Below are 18,510 nucleotides of genomic sequence, written 5' to 3'. Positions count from 1 at the left end.
GTCACTTGGACATTGCTGGTCCCGACACTGCACCTTTTTTGACGACTATGTTGGTTGCCATTGCCAAGGCTTGTTGACTCTCTCCTCCAGAGATCTTCAAGCTCCAAGAAGCTCCAGCCTCAATTATCTCCTCCAGCCAAGATCTTTGCTTGCAACGTATCCCTTGCACTGTGGGTCTTCATACTTTGATGTGCTGCTCAAGGTCCTCTTACAACTACTGTGCCTCCGGCCTGTGGGTCCTCTCAAGAGGTTTCTTTGGCTCCTGTGGGCTCCCCTACTTGCTCATGGCCTGCTCTGGCTTACCTGCTCATGGTGAGTCACTTGGACATTGCTGGTCCAGACCCTGCACATTTTTGACAACTACCTTGGTTGCCGTTGCCAAGGCTTATTGGTGCCCCTGCCGGACACTGACCCCTGGCTCTTGACATTCGACTTGGGACAGCTCGTGAATCGCTGCTGGTCTTCCACATGGTCTGCCCAGCTGCAACTTCAATCGCACCCTCAACTCACCTGCAGCTCCAACATCGGTGGGCATTCGTCTTCCGTGGCTCCTGGGTACTCCTGAGTGAAATAGACTGTCCTCCCTGCTTGCAGGTACCTCTCAACTTGAATCTACCTTTGGGTTTCACCAGACTCTTTTGCCTTATTCGCCAGAGGCATCTTTTCTGAAGTCCTCCATTGTGGTCTACGTCGGTTTCCGACGTCACTTCGCACCTATGCACCCGGCTTCCCTGGTGTTGGTATCCTGGTTCCTGGGGAATCCACGGGTGGGGTGACTCTCCAACCTTCCAATTTCCACAGGGTATCTTCATGGTCTGCTGGGAAGTGGACTTTTTCTTTAAAACTGCAACCACGACATACCCATTAACTTGTATTGAGCACACAGTCATGTTTCCACTCTGCACACGACCTCCGTGGGGGTTCTAGATACTCACGTTGGGTGGTTCCTTAGGTCCCCAACTCTAGTACGTCTTCTGGGTCGATTCTCATCTTAGGTTGGGGTTCGCATTCCACTATTTTAGTATATGTTTGGTCTCCCCCTGGAGACCACTGTGTATTTGTGCTACTTACGTGTTCTATTATCAAAGTATTGTGTGTATTGTGGTTATATCTCCGGGTAGGAGATATTGCAATGTGTTAGTGCGTGTATATAATAAATACATATTTTTATAAGTACACTGTGTGGTCCTTTTTCACTTAACCTACTCCATAAGATTAATTACTGGTAACATAAGCTGCTCTACACTCCTTCTGGGCTAATCCCGGAGGCTGCTCTCCACAGCTACCACTTAGAGATCTTTCTATGGTTGTTTAAGACCACGAAAATCACCATGAGGGTTGTCTGGATTAGTGCAGGGTGCTACACATACATAAGTGAGCACCAAATTCTTAGCCAACCTTCTACAGTATTCCACAGAGGGAGCTGGCCCTCTACTTCCTCCGGTTCCCTTGAAAACATATAGACCAAATGGGCCCTAATCATGTCTCAGCTCACTGTGTATCGTGTCTCTAACCATCCAGTGATAACAGGACACCGGGGCATCAGAACATCAGTGGGAGCAAAAGATACGTTTATGGGTGGGTTTCTAGCATTTTTTGTGGTGGGTTTTTAGGTGCTATATTTTTAGGGTGAGACCTTTTATTCTTGCCTACACCTGCTTTTAAATGTGACACCTTCTCTTCCACCTCGTGTTATCTCAGAGCCATTGAATCTATAGCTATTGCTCACATTTAGACTTTAGTTTTGGGACATTTTTGGAGTAGAAATCCTAGTGCTTACAAAACTCCCTGAGTCATTTAGAAACAGGCTCTCATAGGATAACATTCACAATAGGGTGAACACTAGTACCCAGTGCAAATAAGCTACATCAATGTCCAAGGTCATAGCTGGGTCTCAAAAGAACCTTCTGGATTTTTATGTGTATCTTCTTTTTAATATACCTGTTACTTACCTGCTAAAACCAGATATGTTAGTCTCCTAAACACAGCACTGCCTGCACATTGATATTTCTTGAGTTTTATTTAGAGGGTCCTGTTGACTTTCTAACTCCCTCTACCTACTAGAGTAAGTCATCACTGCACACTTTTGCTATTTCAAGAAATTCAAGTGCCTATCATGAGTAACTTGAATATCCATTTGAAGTGCACCAATATGTGGCCCTGGGGCATCAAAAGGAGGCAGCGGTACCCACATGGACACTGCTCATTAACCATGTAATTGGCCCAAGAACTCAGAAAGAAAAGGGCTCACAGTTCATGTGGTGCAAGACAACTAAATATCATTATAAATGTTCAATGATAGGAAGCCAACTACAAGCTGGATTGTTTGTGTATGTGGCAAGGCAGGTTCATTTCCTTCGTCACACAGTATCAAGAAGGAGGGACAGGGAGCGGTTTGGAAGAAAAAGACAAGGTCCAGCACCTATGCTCCCAAGAATAAAAATTAACTCAATGGAAGGTAGCTGTTCCTAAAGGAAAGGGGGGGGGAGAAAAAAACTCCAAGAAGATATATCGGTGGGGTCAAAATGAAGATGGGGGAATTCCTCCTTTTAAATTTGGTGCCCTCACACACCCTTGCAGGTGTCTTGCTTCATCGTGCCAGACCATGCACGAACGTGCTGTAGGCGCTGTCACGGCGGCATTATGCTGTTTCGGCTCTCCTATAAGCCTAACATACCTGCTGCTGCACCCCTCGCCAGCCCTGGATTCAACCCTTAATACGGCAGGTGGCTTCACCACGGGCTTGGCGGTCTTCCTGTGACCGCTGTCGTGGCGGCCCTAAAGGAAGACCGCCAAACTCGTAATCCGACCCTTGGTCTGATATTTATGATAACATGTATAATTTACTTCATCCATTAATCTGCACCCATTTTCAGAAGAGTGTTTTTACTTATTTTTTTTGTCTAACAATAAAGTTTTAAAATACCATGACAAAATAAGCATTGGCAAAGCCAAAAGACTGGCAGCCACTGTCAGACCTCTTTGCTTTGCCAATGCCTCTGTGTATGCCAGCCAGAAGAGCTAATGCTATCGGAGTTTGTGCTCGAAGAAAGGTAAAGATCTTACCAAGTGCCCTTTCCAAGCTGAATTCTTTTTGTGAGTGTCAGTTTTTCATGTACTTTATATGCACCCTTAGATGGCAATGCCCATGGAAGTAGGACACATTGAAAGTTGTAAACTTTGGTCTTTGGATCTCGAGTTGTAAAATACCAAATTCAACTGCAATCAACTAGTCAGTCTTTCTCTGAAAGGTGCAAAAGGCTTCAAAGGGTCAAGTGCCAAGGCTCTTTAATGTTCACGTCATGCTAGCCCTGGCAGCATAAGCCCCCTTAGCTGCTCCACAGTGCTTTCATGCAGTGGTCCTCTTCTCAGTCATGCCTGGCTTTGTTCTTTTAAGTCTGTACTGTAATAACCTGTTTCGTTCTTTTTGCAAATATTTTTTTCCCTTCGGATCTCAAGTGCTCCCATTTCAGCGAAACTGCGTCATGCCTCTTCCAGGAGTGTTCTGTTGTCTGTATTTATACATTTAGTGTTCTGCTGTTTTTAGCGCATGGCTGCACTGTAGGCGGGCACTTGAACCTTACACTACACACTCCCTGCACTGCCAGTCATTAGCAGTGAGTTTACCAAGACTTGCACCATCCAGACGACTTTCTGCCCTTCTCAAGAGACATTTCAAGTAAGATTTTTTCATCCTAAATATAACTTGAATATACGACAAACATTTTGATGTTTTCCTTGTGTTGGTTTTGATTTACTGATTCTTCGACTATTAAGCTATAATTTAATGTGGTATCTCTCCCAACTGTACTCCACATTTTAGCCACTGTTTTGTTTTTTGGCGAGTGCCTGGCTTCTTTCCCAATAAAATATTTTTATAAAAACCATGACAAAACCAAATAAGCATTGACCAAGCCAAATGTGTGGTAGTGAATGCCAAACCTATTATCACCTTTGTCAATGGTTGTCGCCATTGTTGAGCCAGTAGAATAGAACAAAAACTGAGAAACTGTGTAGGACATTTGCATTTTACAGAGACCTTGACTAACTTCTTGCAGAAGTGTCCACCTGGTTTTCTTACAAATGCATCTTCTTGTTCAAAATGTGTTACGCATTTATGTAATTTCTCATATTTTGATTACTCAGCAACATAACAGGATAGTTACATACTTTCTTTTACGAAAGTATATATTGTTGTTGCCATATAAGTTTATTTAATGCTAAGTCATTTTTATGGTTTATCTTAATTTTTGTTGGCAAATTCGAAATGTTAATAGGAGCCTGTGGAATGTAGGACCCATACTTTATTACATTTTTGTTTTAAATATGACAGTATTTTAAATATTTCACAACAAGAGTGTACGAAAAATGTATTTCAATCTGATAATATCAGTATGCTGAGCTCTACAGGGCCAATGCTAGGATACTACAAATATAAGGCTTGGGCATGGAGAGAGAACCTGGAGTTTGAGGAACAAAGAAGTCTAAACACTAACAAAAAGACAGGAGGTTGTAAATGAGGTTGGATTTTGGAAGGCTTAATTAACATTGATGATGAAACTTTATCGAGTTTTTATATGGAAATCAAAACTGCATGTGTGTGTTTGTACAGTTGCCAAACTGTCATAGAAGAACATTTTGGTTATAAATATTAAAAGTAAATTCATATGAATAACACATACACAGTAGTCTAGTGGAGATGCACCTGTGCGCCTGTGAGAGGTACTGAGACCTGTAAGAATTGTGGCAGCCTGCTCAGCAAACGCCATAAGAAATTGTTTTTGATCTCTACTGATGAAGGATAAAATCCAGAAACACATGTGTCTAGAGATGACAACACTAATCTGCACCAATTTTGGTGGAACACTCCAGCAAAATACCTAAGTAAGCAAGCACTGCAAACTGCATTTACCATAATGCTAAGGGGCGAACTGTACTGGGAGGTCAGCAGTGTGCTCCCACCCCTTCCTGTTACACAGTAGTCTAGCCTCTACTGCCTCTTTTTTATCTTACATATGAGAAATGTGCCTTATCTAGTTTAACCCAGCCATAGAGATGATAGCACAGACTGAGCCCTAACCTTGTTAAATGATGAGTTTAGTACTATTACAAATTACCATCATCTACATTTTCCGCACTAGGCTCTTCTTTTTCCTTCTGATGGATCTTGGAATGTTGTATATGGAGTCTAGGAGCAAATTCAACATCTCAAATTTAAATACCATCAACAGTTTTAAGTTCAGTCAAGGATGCGAGTTGGGATAATTCTCTAAAACTTTTATTCTCATTAAGAGATTAGTAAATTCTTTTTTGTTGTTTTTATTTCGATTAGTGCAGAAATCCAATACTTATACAGAAATCTCATTAAAAAAATGGTTAGTGGGGGAGGAGCCAAGCTCGCGAGCGAAATGGTCGCCTTGTAGCTCGGCTCCGTCAGCCCTCTGGCCTGACTCACATATCCTGCTGCATATCCTGCCCAGAGACGACATATTTTTGAAGATATAGAAACGCAACATTACGCTTTCACTCACCGTTTGACCTGGAGGCTCCGGCTTGCGGTGATTCCGGAGTTGTGCCCCCCCCCCCGAGGAAACCGGGGCCTTCGTGGAGCTGAGACCGGGGATTCGCCTGTTGGATCCGACCTGGCGCTGTGGTGATTGTTGGCCCCGGCCGAGAGACTGCACCACGGGAGGGAGCCACTGTGAGAACTTCCCGGTGATCCCGAACCGGGCCTGTCTTGACGGCCGTGAGGCTGGTGCGGGGCGCGGTGCTCCGTGGACTAACCGTGTGAAGGGGTCCCCCCGCCGCCACTACGTCCATCGACCCTGGACCCTCGCGCTCGGGCTCTACCTTTGAGGAGCGCCGGCTCTAATATCGGCGGCCCTCCACCTCGTGGGGCTCTCCTTCTACACCGAGGCGACCATTGCTGGGACCCCCCCGGACATCTGTAAAGGCCCACATTTGTGGACTGCTCCGGGGGAGACGGAGAGTGAGGAAGGATCTAAGTCTACAAGATGGCCGCCGACGACCGGAGAGGTGGATTTCTTCTTGATGGCGGTCTCCGGTTGCAGGATTGCGCGGGAGCATGGCCATGTGGGCGTGAGCCTACGATTGGCGACGTTCTTGCTGCTTTGCGATCTTTACAAGCGACCTTGGCCCCCGGTGCTCCTGAAGACTCGTCGCGATCCACCGCCATCTTGAGTGGGCGCTTCTTCATGGTCACCTCTTGCCTCGGTGATATCATTGACTCACCCCCCTCGGTGGCTCCGCAGGATGGTGCTGCTGTCCATCGACGGATTTGCAGGCCGGCGGCTTTGGAACCTTCTGCTCGATGTTTGGAAATTGGGGACTTGGATGTTGTGCGAGGGCCCGATCATCCCCGGGTGCTTGAGAAAGATGGCGGACTATTGCTTGTTTCTGCCTTGATGAGGTCTTGTTTCTATTTTGCCAGTACACCCCCGCCTTTTCGAACGGCGAGACTGAACTCCTGTCTCTTACTGCCCCTGTTGCTGTTGCTGAGACATTTGGACTACTTATTTGAATTTTTATTCACTTGCTTATTGATTGACCTTTCTGATCTGCGTCTTTATCGTAATTTTTTTTCATTTGTGCGCTTGCCTCACATCGTGTTGCACATTTCACACTGTTATTTGGTGGGTAGTAAATGCAGTGAAGAAAGGATTGGGGTGAGCTGCACGACCCCCGTAAGATCTTTGGTGTACGAATCCGTGGCGAAGTTGTTCATATTCATAGTGTTGTGAGAGACCCCCCCGCAAGTTCTGTAGTGCTCGAATTTATGTCGCTCTGGTGCACATGTACTATGATTGTATGGTTGGGTGGAGGGCTGTAGCCGACCGTATTCATTTTTGCCCTCATGCTCCTCCCTCCTCTTTACTACCTTGTTTCCATATCTTCTTTTGTCTTTTCTTCCTTTTCTCTCTTGTCTCTACTACATTTCGGGTTCTGGTTTAGGGCGACAGGCGCGCTGTTTGGAGGGTAGGCCGTAGCCTTCTGCAGGGGTGCTGGGTGGGATGGGTGGGTTGGGTCTTCTTTGATGTTTTATTTTCCTCAGTTCTATGGCCCTTTTGTATATCTTTATGGGAGTGCCGCGTCTGTCCTTGCCTCCCGTGGTATGATGGGGGTGGGGTATATAATGTCGCTGTTCTTCTTCTTAAAGTTCTGCTGCTTTCCATTGCGACTTCCATGCCCTCCTCGCTGCTATTATGTCTGTTCTTCTATATGTTCATTGCTACGGGGCGCTTGTTCCGACGCGGCATTCTTCTCTTTTAGTCTGTATTTTCCTTCCCTTTCTTCTTTCCTCTTCTCTCTCTCCCCCCCCTTTTTTCCTTTTTCCCAAGGTTAGTATGGCGGGCTAGTTTTGACGATGTCGCTATTCCGGCTCCCCTGTTTTGTATCCAATGTGCCATTGGGTGGTGGGTATGTAAAGTTGTTACCAATTGCATATTGCTCTGTGTTTACCACATTTGTTCTTATACTGATGTATACAGTGCTGATACTTCTGCGTTGCTGCCCTTTACCCTTTTTGTTGCTAATGATTTGTGTTGGGAATCCGGATACTATTTTGTTGTTGCTGAGCCTGTCATGCGCCCTATCGTTATAATATAAAAATAACCTCATATTGCTCCTGATTGCTGGCCGTTTAGATCCTCATATTTCCCCCCCCCCCCCTTTTTTTTCTACGGCTATATTGAATGTGCTTCTTTACGTCTGATTCTGTGTCTTTTACTTTGGACTTTTTAACTGTTTTATCATATCGTGGCCGGCCAGATCGGTTGTAGGCCCAGCTTTGTATATCCTTTCTGTACGAATAAAGGTTTATAAAAAAAAAAAATGGTTAGTACATAGCATCAAATTTATATAGTGCATTAAGCGTGTTCCATAAAGGAATAATTCCCTATTCTAAGATCAGGATCAGCATTTTTAATTTGTAGAATCCATGAATTGTCACAGTCCAAATGCAATGCTTATGTTCTCACCCTTGATGTAACAGATACTGCAAATGGTCCCACAAGTGACATGACACATTACATTACCATTATGAGGTTGATGGATACATACAGAATGATATCTTTGTGAATGTGTTGAAATTTAAAAATGTGGCGAGAAATCTTGTTTTTTATGATTATAAAAAATGATGAGGCCATGTGTGTTGCATTTAGTCTGTGACTTAAGGGTTGCATGGCAGGTGTGCGAGCTATATTCCAAAGGTATTCGTAATTTGGGAATTTTAGGGTTTTCTCGATTTTATTTTGTAACCACAATTGAATTTTTACAGGTTTTTTTTAAGTACAGTTCAGAGGTTCCTTAGGCATACATTAATGCATTATGACCAAAGCATGTGTGGCAGGCATGGTGATGAATAATTATGTGTTTGTATTATGTTGCCACTTACCACAGTTGTGCATGTCATTCAGATACGTGCAGCAGGGTTATTAACACTGCAGGGCCTGCCCAGAAAGTAGACACACTGCGCAAACCCAATTTGTGCCTAACTACCCCTGCAAGTAAGCTTCGGTCATATGCAGTAGGGGTTTGCCATAGGCAACCAACTTTCCATGCAGCCAGTTGCCAGCTGCAGAATAAGTATGCAAGTTGAGTTCCATTCCAGAATATCTTTTTTCTTGAAAATCCTCCAAATAGGCCATAGTTACTAGAAAATCAAAGGATTTTAGACCACCGTCCCTGTAATTTGCTTTCTCCTTGCTAGATCTGCATACAAATTGGATATTTGCACTGTGCTTACCTTGACATACCAGCATAAAACTAAACATGTACATTACTGACAAATGTTGTGCACATTTGTCAAAGGGTATCAACGTTATTAGCCAATGAGCCATTTTTGCCCTCCTCCCCCATTAACCATGGCATTCATAAAGATCGGCATAAAGCACATTTCAGAGGTTAAACGTGCCAAGTGTCTGCTAAAATGTCATGCAGATCTATGAAATGCCGCAAAAGTTATTGGGTAATCATATTCAAATTCTTCGCCCTTAAATGGTCTCATTGAAACCTGAAAATGCTGCACTACCAGTGCTGACAACCTGCAAAATGTAATAGTTCTGCAACAGTGCAAACGTTATTAAAAAAAGAGCATCCTTTGCCACCCTGCCTTAACTTTGCCCCTTGAAAAAGTTGCACAAAACTCAAAATATCATGAGCACACTAAACGTGTTTACCAAATGTTACGCATATCTGAAAAATTGCCCCAAAGTTATTGGCAAATCAATGATTTTTTTATCCCTCTTTAACTTTGCCCCTCTTGTTGAATTTGAATCAAATCTGAAAATCCTCCATTGAGCTTTACTTGCTATCAGCCTGCCAAAGTTCATGCAGAGTCACAGCACCAAAGCTATTTGCATATGTTTCTATCCTGCTTTGAACTACCCCCTTCCCCTTAGTGGATCTGCACAAAACTTGTAATACCCAAAGACAAAACATACTGAAATGTCTGGTAGACTTAATGTGAATTTTTCAAAGGATATCAACAGGTATAAAAGGAACACTTTAAAAAAATCTGTCCCTATTAACTTTGCCACCCTCCTGACAGATCAGCACAATTTTTTAAATATCAAGAGCAAGCTAGTCATGCTAAGCATATGTCAAATTCCATGCAAGTTTGTCAAATACCACTAATGTCACAAATAAATCAGCAAACATCGTTTCAATTGTAAATATATACCTATAACTTGTCATTTCTAAAACCATCCGACATGTTTTTCAAATGCTGTCTCACAACCTACTTAACAGGTTTTTACCAACAGAGCAAAGGCATTCCTCTGAGTGAAGTTCTACTTTCATGCTAAGTTTGAGATAATTCTTTTCACAGGTTCTTGCTTTATTGGAGCAAAAACTTTCCTCAGAGAGTTAAAAAGAAAAACCCTCATTTTTGACCACCCCATAATCGATCAGTATGAAAACGTACATGCTGAACCTTGGCGAGATCTCCTTCTTTTTTTTAAGGTACAAGAAAGAGTGCAACCATTGCATTTAAAACCCAGGCTCACCCTTAATTACTGAGTCCCTTTTGCTGATGGTTTTTAAATATTTATATTTACAGTACATAATGTGTAAGCTTGTAGTATGGTTAAATATTACTATTGTGGGGTTCAGGTGACCTCATAAACCAAGGGGTGTTTGTAAATCAATCTATCTATCTATCTATCTATCTATCTATCTATCTATCTATCTATCTATCTATCTATCTATCTATCTATCTATCTATCTATCTATCTATCTATCTATCTATCTATCTATCTGTCTGTCTGTCTGTCTGTCTGTCTGTCTGTCTGTCTGTCTGTCTGTCTGTCTATCTATCCATCTATAAATAGATGTGTATATATACATACACACACACACATATAAGTATGTATGTATGTGTGTCAAATTACAAATATTTCCTCTGCAAAGTTTATAAACTTTCCATTTTGCATAGGCGGGATTTTTTGTAAACCTTTGTGAAATACCGTGCCTCAGAGACAGCTTACTTGCAGTTCAGGACTGGATGTCTTGTAAATGTTTGCAATCTTAATGGGGCTAATACAGAGATGTTGTTGATTTGCAATGACCAGTCCGGTCGGAATGAGATATTGCGGCAAGCCTCCCTAGTGTATCTCATGCCCCCTGTTGACAGACCTAAATGTCTAGGAGTATGGTTTGATCAGAAACTCTCTTTTGATCAAGAGCGTCAGTGTGTCTAGTCATCCGTGCTGTGTCTCTCTCCTCAGGGCACTCAGAAAAGTGCTCACTTTCTTTCCACAAGACAATGGTCCTTCAATAGTTTGTGCTATGATTCTTGCATATTTGGACTATCAAACAGTGTCTATCTTGACCTGCCAGAGGATCAGCTGACGAAGTCTCGGAGATTTAGAACATAACAATATGGCTCGTTTGTGGGCTTTGTAAGTGTTCTGAGACCTGTAGGTCCCACCACCGGCTGCCGATTACACAAAGGACTCTCTGCTTTGTACATTGGGTGTTTTATCAGATGTGTTCACTCTTTCTGTCCAAACTGAGCACTTCCTTCCTTTGGTCTGGTTCTCACCTCCCGCCCAGTACTGCTCATTAAAAAAAAACTCCATATAGAGGGAGGGTGTTCAGAGTGCCGGACCCTCTGCTCTTGACCAAGCTTCCATTGCCTTTATGGCAGTTTGCTGACGTTTCCTCATTTAGGAAAGCCTTAAAGACCTATCTTTCCTACAAAACGTCCATGTTTGTGGTCTCCCAGAGTCATGCCGTTGAGCAAGTGCCATGAAGCAGCTTTCATTCGGAGCCGTGGCTGGGCAACCTACGCTTAACTTAAGTAGGTTTGTCCTCAAAATGGCCCTTACATGCCCCTGAGCAGTGTTGGAAATGAGAGAAATGCAAGAGGGCTCAGACTCCCAGTTGGCGAGGCTCCTTGCATGAGCAAAAGTGGTCTCGGAAGCGGAAACATCATCCTTTGAGATTCAAGATGGGGCCGGACCAGCCCACGGAACGAGAAGCTGCTACCCACCCTGCAAGATCAGAGGAAGAGATGCTGGGTGTATACTGCTGGGAGTTCGAAAGTGGTGGATGTTGGAGCAGAAAGAAGACATAAACACTATATCGCAATGGTACATGATGCACTATGGTTTACCGAGAACTGAGGGAACAGAAGGGAGATGGGTTGCCCCTGCACTGGTGACTGTCTTAAGTTAGATGCCGAGAACATGGTGAGTGCAGGCGGATCATCGTGCAGATGCTACGGGACTCACTGAAGGGCCACTGAAATCTGTTCTCCCCAGGTATGGTACTCCATAAATTGGTGATCCCACAACCAAGGCCCGATGTAATCAGCCACGGCCAGTGCAGGTAAGAGCGGTGGGCCCGGGTGGGTTTCGATGGACGACGAGGAAGGAACATTAAATTAATAATTAATTTTCCCCCGTCATTGTCCGTCGAAATGACTGCTACCAACTAGTCGGAAGCAACAATGAATGAAAAGAACCTGAATAAAGGGGCCATGACCCTGGAATCCATCACAGCAAGCACAATGAGAGAAAAAATGCGTGGCTGCTTGGCAGAATTGTGATACAAAAGTACATTGAAAGGTATGTTGGACACCTCTCGAGAAGATTTCAAATCTAGAAATGGCCACAGCAATAACTACAAATGCGAACTCACACTACAGACAATGACTCCAAGATTGGCAGATAACATACTCTGATGAATGGTGGCCCGAACCAGTGACAGTGACACACATTACTGCTCCCTCTGCAAATTCTGCTTCCAGGAGCTGGAAATAGTAGCAGACTTTCCGAAAGCTTTGGTGAGGCCTGCTGAGACCATGAGTAGAATACCTTATGATCTCCATCTCCCCTCAGCCCCCCAACAAAATGCACCGCTCTCAAAAAGTGGGTGAGGGGTTGGACTTGAAGATAGTTTATAGTTAAATGTGGATCAGGGATTCTGGGGTTGGATTGTTTGAGGAATTTGCCTTTATAAAGTTAAAAGGCTTTCGGAAGGAAGGACTTCCTGCCCTTCAGGGAGAGGCCGAATAGGATCATGTCACACCCAATATTACATAAATGAATGCCTGGTACAGTACATGTTTCTCACATGGAATGTTAGAAGGATGAACAATGCTTTCAAAAGTTATAACATATTGGTGTACATTAAGAGAAGAGGGGTACATGTAGACTTTCTGCAAGTAATGCACCTTGTGAAATAGGAAGAGATAGCAATAAAGAAGTGCTAGAGAGGCCAATTATATCACATAACATTTACTATCTATGATTCGGACGTGTTGGTGAGGGTATGGCCAGATGTTCCCTTCCAAGTTACTCATTCCCTGTTAGACATGCAGGAGTGCTATGTGATATTGAATGGTAGATTAGGTGGCAGAATCATGTTTCTAGCCAATGTATACACCCCCAACTTTGACCACGCAATATCCTGAGGGGGGAAAGGTTAGCAGAATTAGTACATCACCCCACAGTGATTGGGGAAGACTTTTAAAGTGTTTTGAACCTGCAGCATGACATATTCCTCTCCAATTTCTACAGTAGTCAGGCCATCCCGGTTCCTAAAAAAACAGATAGTGCCTTGGGGACGGTAGACTCATGGTGGGAATTTAACTGTGAAATAAGGGATGTGCATACCATTCCGTAATCCATGATGTTCATCTATGATTATATAAAATAGTATACACCACCCAGGCACAGACTGCAGGTGTCCAAGTGGAGTATCTATGAAGAACGATATTAGACCACACACTGCCATCGGCTGACTTTATAATGGGGTAAATTGAGGACAGTGGTTACCAGTTGGTGACCTGGCGACTCCAAGTTCTGACCTTGGAGGGCCCAACATTTAATGGCTTGCTGAGAGAAATGGCAGATAAATATTTCAGGTGTTACTAGGGACAAGGCATTACGCTATTTTGTTGAATGGGAACCCTTTCAGACAGTAGCATGTGGGCATTGTATCTATGGCTGTACCTGGGTTGAGATTGACTCTCACTAAAGAAAGATACAGAGGAATGCAAACTGTAAAGTCTTAAAAGGAGAAGGCCTAAAGACCAATAAAGGAAGAGCTGTTGGATACACGAGAAAATGTGGTTCAGGTCAAGGAGAGGTTTATATGCTTTGAATCCCAGGAATACTAGGATACTGGCTTGGCTGTCCAAGGCAGAGCTACTAGGGTCATCATTGACATCACAACATTAGGCAGAGATTCAATACAACCACAGGGAGAGATTCCTCAGGCACTTTCTGAGTTATATGCTCCTAATAATTTTGTAACACAGCAACAAAACACAAGTTTGATGGCTACATTGAGAGAGCTAACTGGTAGTATTGCCGCAATAAGCAGTGGAAAAATTGGGGCGGACATAACAGTGGCACAGATAAAGGTAGCAATCAAAGGGATGACAAAAGGTGAAATGCCTACTTTGATGGATCAAATTTTGTTCTACATAAATCGACTTGTTGACACCAATGTTGACCAACATGTATGATAACAGCAATGCAACTGTTCTACTTGTCTCCTGTGACTCCTAAGGTGCTATAGGTATCTCTATAGAAACCAAGGCAAGAACCGACAAAAATGGCATCATATAGCTTCTTGTCAGTGCTCCACACAGACCGCAAAATCCTTAGCAAGATTCTGCCTAATAGATTTCTTCTCTCTGTCCCGCAACTGGTTCACCCCGATCAGTACGAGTTTATACCAGAACAGAAGCCATTTATGAATATCAGGTGATTGATCCAGGCCATATAGATCTTTGGTGTGGCCTCCATGGATGACGGTGTGGTGTATAGATATTGAAGAAGGCATTCAAAACCCTGAGCTGGAGCAGACTATACAGTGTCTTGGGTGAGATGGAATTTGGCTGTCGATTCAGTTCATTGGATGGGTTTCCTGCTCTATGCAGAGCCTTTGGCATGGTTCAGGATTGGTGCGAATATGTCTCCTTTCTATGCATTTGCATGAGGAACCTGATAGAGCTGTCCTCTTTTGTCTCTCATTTTCACTTGAGCAGTGAAACCCTTCATTTATATATAAATGACAGCTTCCAACCTCATCCTATTATGTACGAAATGAAGCACTCACGGGAGTGAGTTCAACTGTAGTTTATTCAGAACTCAAAACCAGACGCATTTCGGCAGTCGCCTTCCTCGGTGTAACCAGGCCCGCCGGAAACGGCTATCTTTTATGTCAAAAACATTTCCGATATCCCGACATGGGCATCGACACAGTAGAGGGACCAAACATAGATGAAATTCATTGCCATCATGTAACATGAAAACAACTCATTGTTTGAGATTATTAATGTTGTTAAACCCGTCCATACTATTACAAAACACATTTGCAGTTTCACAATTCATTATAAATATGTTTTTCTTATAATACGCCATCAACCAAAAGCATTTTGTTATTCTACCCTTAATGGGCATGTAAACATGCTCTCATTCCCCATTAGAAACGAGCCACACACTTGAAATAATACATCGGCAACCAAAGTCAATTTGGTATTCTGCCCCTGATGGGCATGTGAACCTGCCATCACTTCCCATTAAAGACGGGCCACACACATCCAAACCCCAGAGGTGGGCACAGGACCCCTGTTTACCATATACGGAAATTCCAGGATATTACCTTCTGATCCCCAATGGACCATCATACACATGCCTCCCTTCATAGGAAATGCATATATAGAGGTAAAAAACACACACATCTCGCCCTTGATGGGCCTATGTCCTCTAACCTTTGTGGCAATCTTCACAGTTGCCGCATATCATTAAAATCTTGTGGTTGGTTCCCCCCCGATAAAACATATAGCCAGCAAAAATCTGATTTCATTCATCAAAAGCGTGTCTAACCTTCCAAAATACAAAATTCCTGCCATTCTCTTTCATTAATTTTGGCCAAGAAACTACAATTCACAGATGTCAATCAAACCTAGTCAGACATGGAGCAGGAAATCTCATGAATCTAGGACAACTCATTTGCCTCTATAAGGATAAATTGATGTCCACAAGGGGTAATGGGGACATTAGAGGACCCATCCCAATTCCCATCTTAGTTCTTAACTTATGACGATAGCATATTAATCACCTAGGTGAACAGCTAATTCTTTGTTACTATTCATTCCATTTGGAGGTCCATGATATGCCTCAACTCTAGTCTCCTGTAGCTTGTAACTCTATTCCCTCCCCTAGGATGTAGTGGCACATGATCTAGAGCGAACAATGTTAAGAGATCCCTATTGCTGTTGTGCTTCTCCGTAAAGTGTCTGGCTACTGGAAGTGACATCTACAGGATAGAAAAATGCAGGGTAAATTATGCTTCAAGAATACAAATGTTTACGAAATGACAATCCTACAACGCCAATCTTGTATTTTATACCAAAGATCCATAAGGACCCGAAGAAACCCCCAGGGAGGCCCATTATATCGGCCTGAAATAGACTTCTGGAGGGAACCTCTCAATATATAGACTTTTTTTTCCAGGACTTTGTACAACAACTCCCTTCATACATTCGAGAATACAAGTGACTTTTTATCCAAAATACAGGATTTTGAATGGGATAATTACTTTTTATTGATCACACTTGATGTAACTTCATTGTATACGTCAATTAACCATCATGATGGAATCAGAGCACTGAAACACTTTCTAAATTCAAGATCTCCTGAATGCTCCCAACATAGCAAAATGCTTTGTAATATGGTAGAGTTCTGCTTAAGCAACAATATTTCCCTATTCCAAAATATTTTGTACCAGCAACCACAAGGCAATGGGGGCCAGCTTTTCTCCCAGCTATGCTTGTTTACACATGGGCTGGTGGGTGGAGCTGGTCCTATATAAAGAACATGCCGCCTCCGTCAAAAACAACATTAGATTGTTTCTGAGATATATAGATGGTTGATTTCTAATATGGCAGGGTACTAAAGTAGAAGTTGAATAGTTTATTGAAATGCTTAATATTAACAACCTTAATCTGCACTTCACAGCTGCTATCAGTTCACAGTCTGTAAATTTCTTAGATGTTGAGATATACATCAGAAATGGAAACATGGAAACTAAATTGCATAGGAAGACAACTGCTGGAAATTCAGTCTTACACACAGGGAGCTCGCACCCACATCACTTAATACAAAGTATACAATATGGAGAGATGCTCCGGCTCAAGGTCATTTGCAGTCAGGAGGACGACCTAAGGGCTGCCCAACTGGCTAGAAAACAGAGGTTTTTAGCATGGGGGTACTCTAGCAAATGCGTTGACTGAGCTATGAAAAAGAGCTACATGGTCGTGAGACAAACTCTGATAAGTAAACCTACAGAGAAAGAGAAGAATGAGCCAGAAACAGCTGAGTCTTTTAGATGTATTCTGAGTTTCAACAGACAAGAGAAAAAATAAGAAACATCATCAAGAAAAATTGGCCTTTGATTTTAGGGGACCCTACAGGGGGCCCTGTGTTTCCTAATAGAGCCACTATCACCTACAACTCTGCACCATCTATGAAAGGTGCTTTGGTACAAAATGATCCAGGTAACCAGCTCGTAGGCACTTAGATCTCTCAAAGAAAGGGATTTTTTAGATGAAAGAAATGCAAGGCATGTCAATTTGGTGAAAACAGAACCTCTTATAAGACACCATTTTGCAGTGAAGATAATCAAATCAATAAAGCCTTGCCATGCAAATCTGATTTTGTAATTTATGTACTGGAGTGGCCTTGCGGCCTTTGCTATGTTGGCAGCACTGTACTGCAGGGCCACAAAAGGGTGCTCCAGCACATTAGAGCTATCAAAAACCAAGACCCAGCCTACCCTGTGGTTCGTCATTTGGCGAGTTTCACAATGCAGATTTTAAAGGACTAAAATATTATCTGGTAGACTCAGTCCCATCTAATAATAGAGGACCCTCAGAAGTTTGGAGACGCGCTACATTTTAAATTTCTACTCCAAACAGCCATGAGGTCTTAATGCCACAGAGGAACTTTATACGTGTCTTTAGGTAACTAACTACGAAATACAAATCAGAAGTAGATTGCAGCTACTTTAATATTCAATATGAGATTATAGAAAAGGGAGAACATGTACCGCTTTACCACCGCCCCCTATTATTTTTAGAATTTGTACATGGTATTTGATGGGTTTTTACTTTACATTTGCACAGGAGATTTTAAAAGAAATCTTTTACACTTAACACTTATTATCATTTGAATTGCACTAAGCACTTTATCCTGTTTCAGTCATAGACAACAATCATGTTTACATCAATGGTACTGTTTTTTGCATATTTTGCATTTGACAAAGTATTTAAACCATGATAACGTAGTTGATAAAGCAGAAACGAGCAGCACATTGAAACTTATACACCATAGGTTTTATGACAATCTTTTTGCTTCTTATACAGTATGATGAAATCCATCTGGTTTTAAGGGCTCTTAAAATATTTTATGGTTTTCAATGAAAGATATATTTATTTTTTCTGCAATCGCCACTACTGACACGGCATCCTGCCAATCCTCGTCATCCAACTCAATGCCGTCTGCCACCCATTTTTGTTGTAGCGTTGCTAAAGGATCTTCCATGTTATAGATTAGTTTGTTATAAATCAGCGAAATAGTCTTTTCAGGGAGTCGACCATCCAATAACCTACTTTCCAATGGAGAGGACTCAGGGGGGGCATAAGGCGTGTCTCGCACCTGCATATAGAGAAAAAAGTCTGAGTTGGCCAGTTCATGTTGGCCCTGGAGGGTAGCGAACAATTTTATATCATTCTTCTCCCACAGGTCTTGGATGTGAGAGATGCCAAACATATCCCACTTATCAAATCCCTTTGTCGTCCATAGGTTCCCTAGTTGCGTGGAATCCCATAGGGGGGTGGCCATCGTCAGTTTACCCTCCCATCCTAGGGACCTGTTGGCAGGGTGCCACACCGTTATCGAGTGTCCGGTGGGGCCTGTTAGAGGAGGCCGGGCAGGTTTGGAATAGAGTGACCTATTATAGTTCCCTCCGGGA

At 42.8% G+C, this 18,510-nt stretch overlaps 1 protein-coding gene across 5 annotated transcripts in view; it reads left to right on the top strand.

Moving 5' to 3' along the window:
• Positions 1–18,510, top strand: part of CPQ (carboxypeptidase Q) — a 2,048,903-nt gene that overhangs the window by 187,762 nt on the left and 1,842,631 nt on the right. The window contains exon 1 of one of the 5 annotated variants that reach the window (XM_078686992.1): positions 3,579–3,679. The exons of the other annotated variants lie outside the window; for them this stretch is intronic. The gene's annotated coding sequence lies outside the window, so the exon portion shown is untranslated. Of the gene's footprint in view, positions 1–3,578; positions 3,680–18,510 lie in introns of those variants that run through there. 5 annotated transcript variants of the gene reach the window in all.

Source organism: Lissotriton helveticus, chromosome 4_1, assembly GCF_964261635.1.
Source record: "Lissotriton helveticus chromosome 4_1, aLisHel1.1, whole genome shotgun sequence".
Lineage (NCBI taxonomy): Eukaryota > Metazoa > Chordata > Amphibia > Caudata > Salamandridae > Lissotriton > Lissotriton helveticus.
This window is presented reverse-complemented; position numbering and strand designations above follow the sequence as displayed.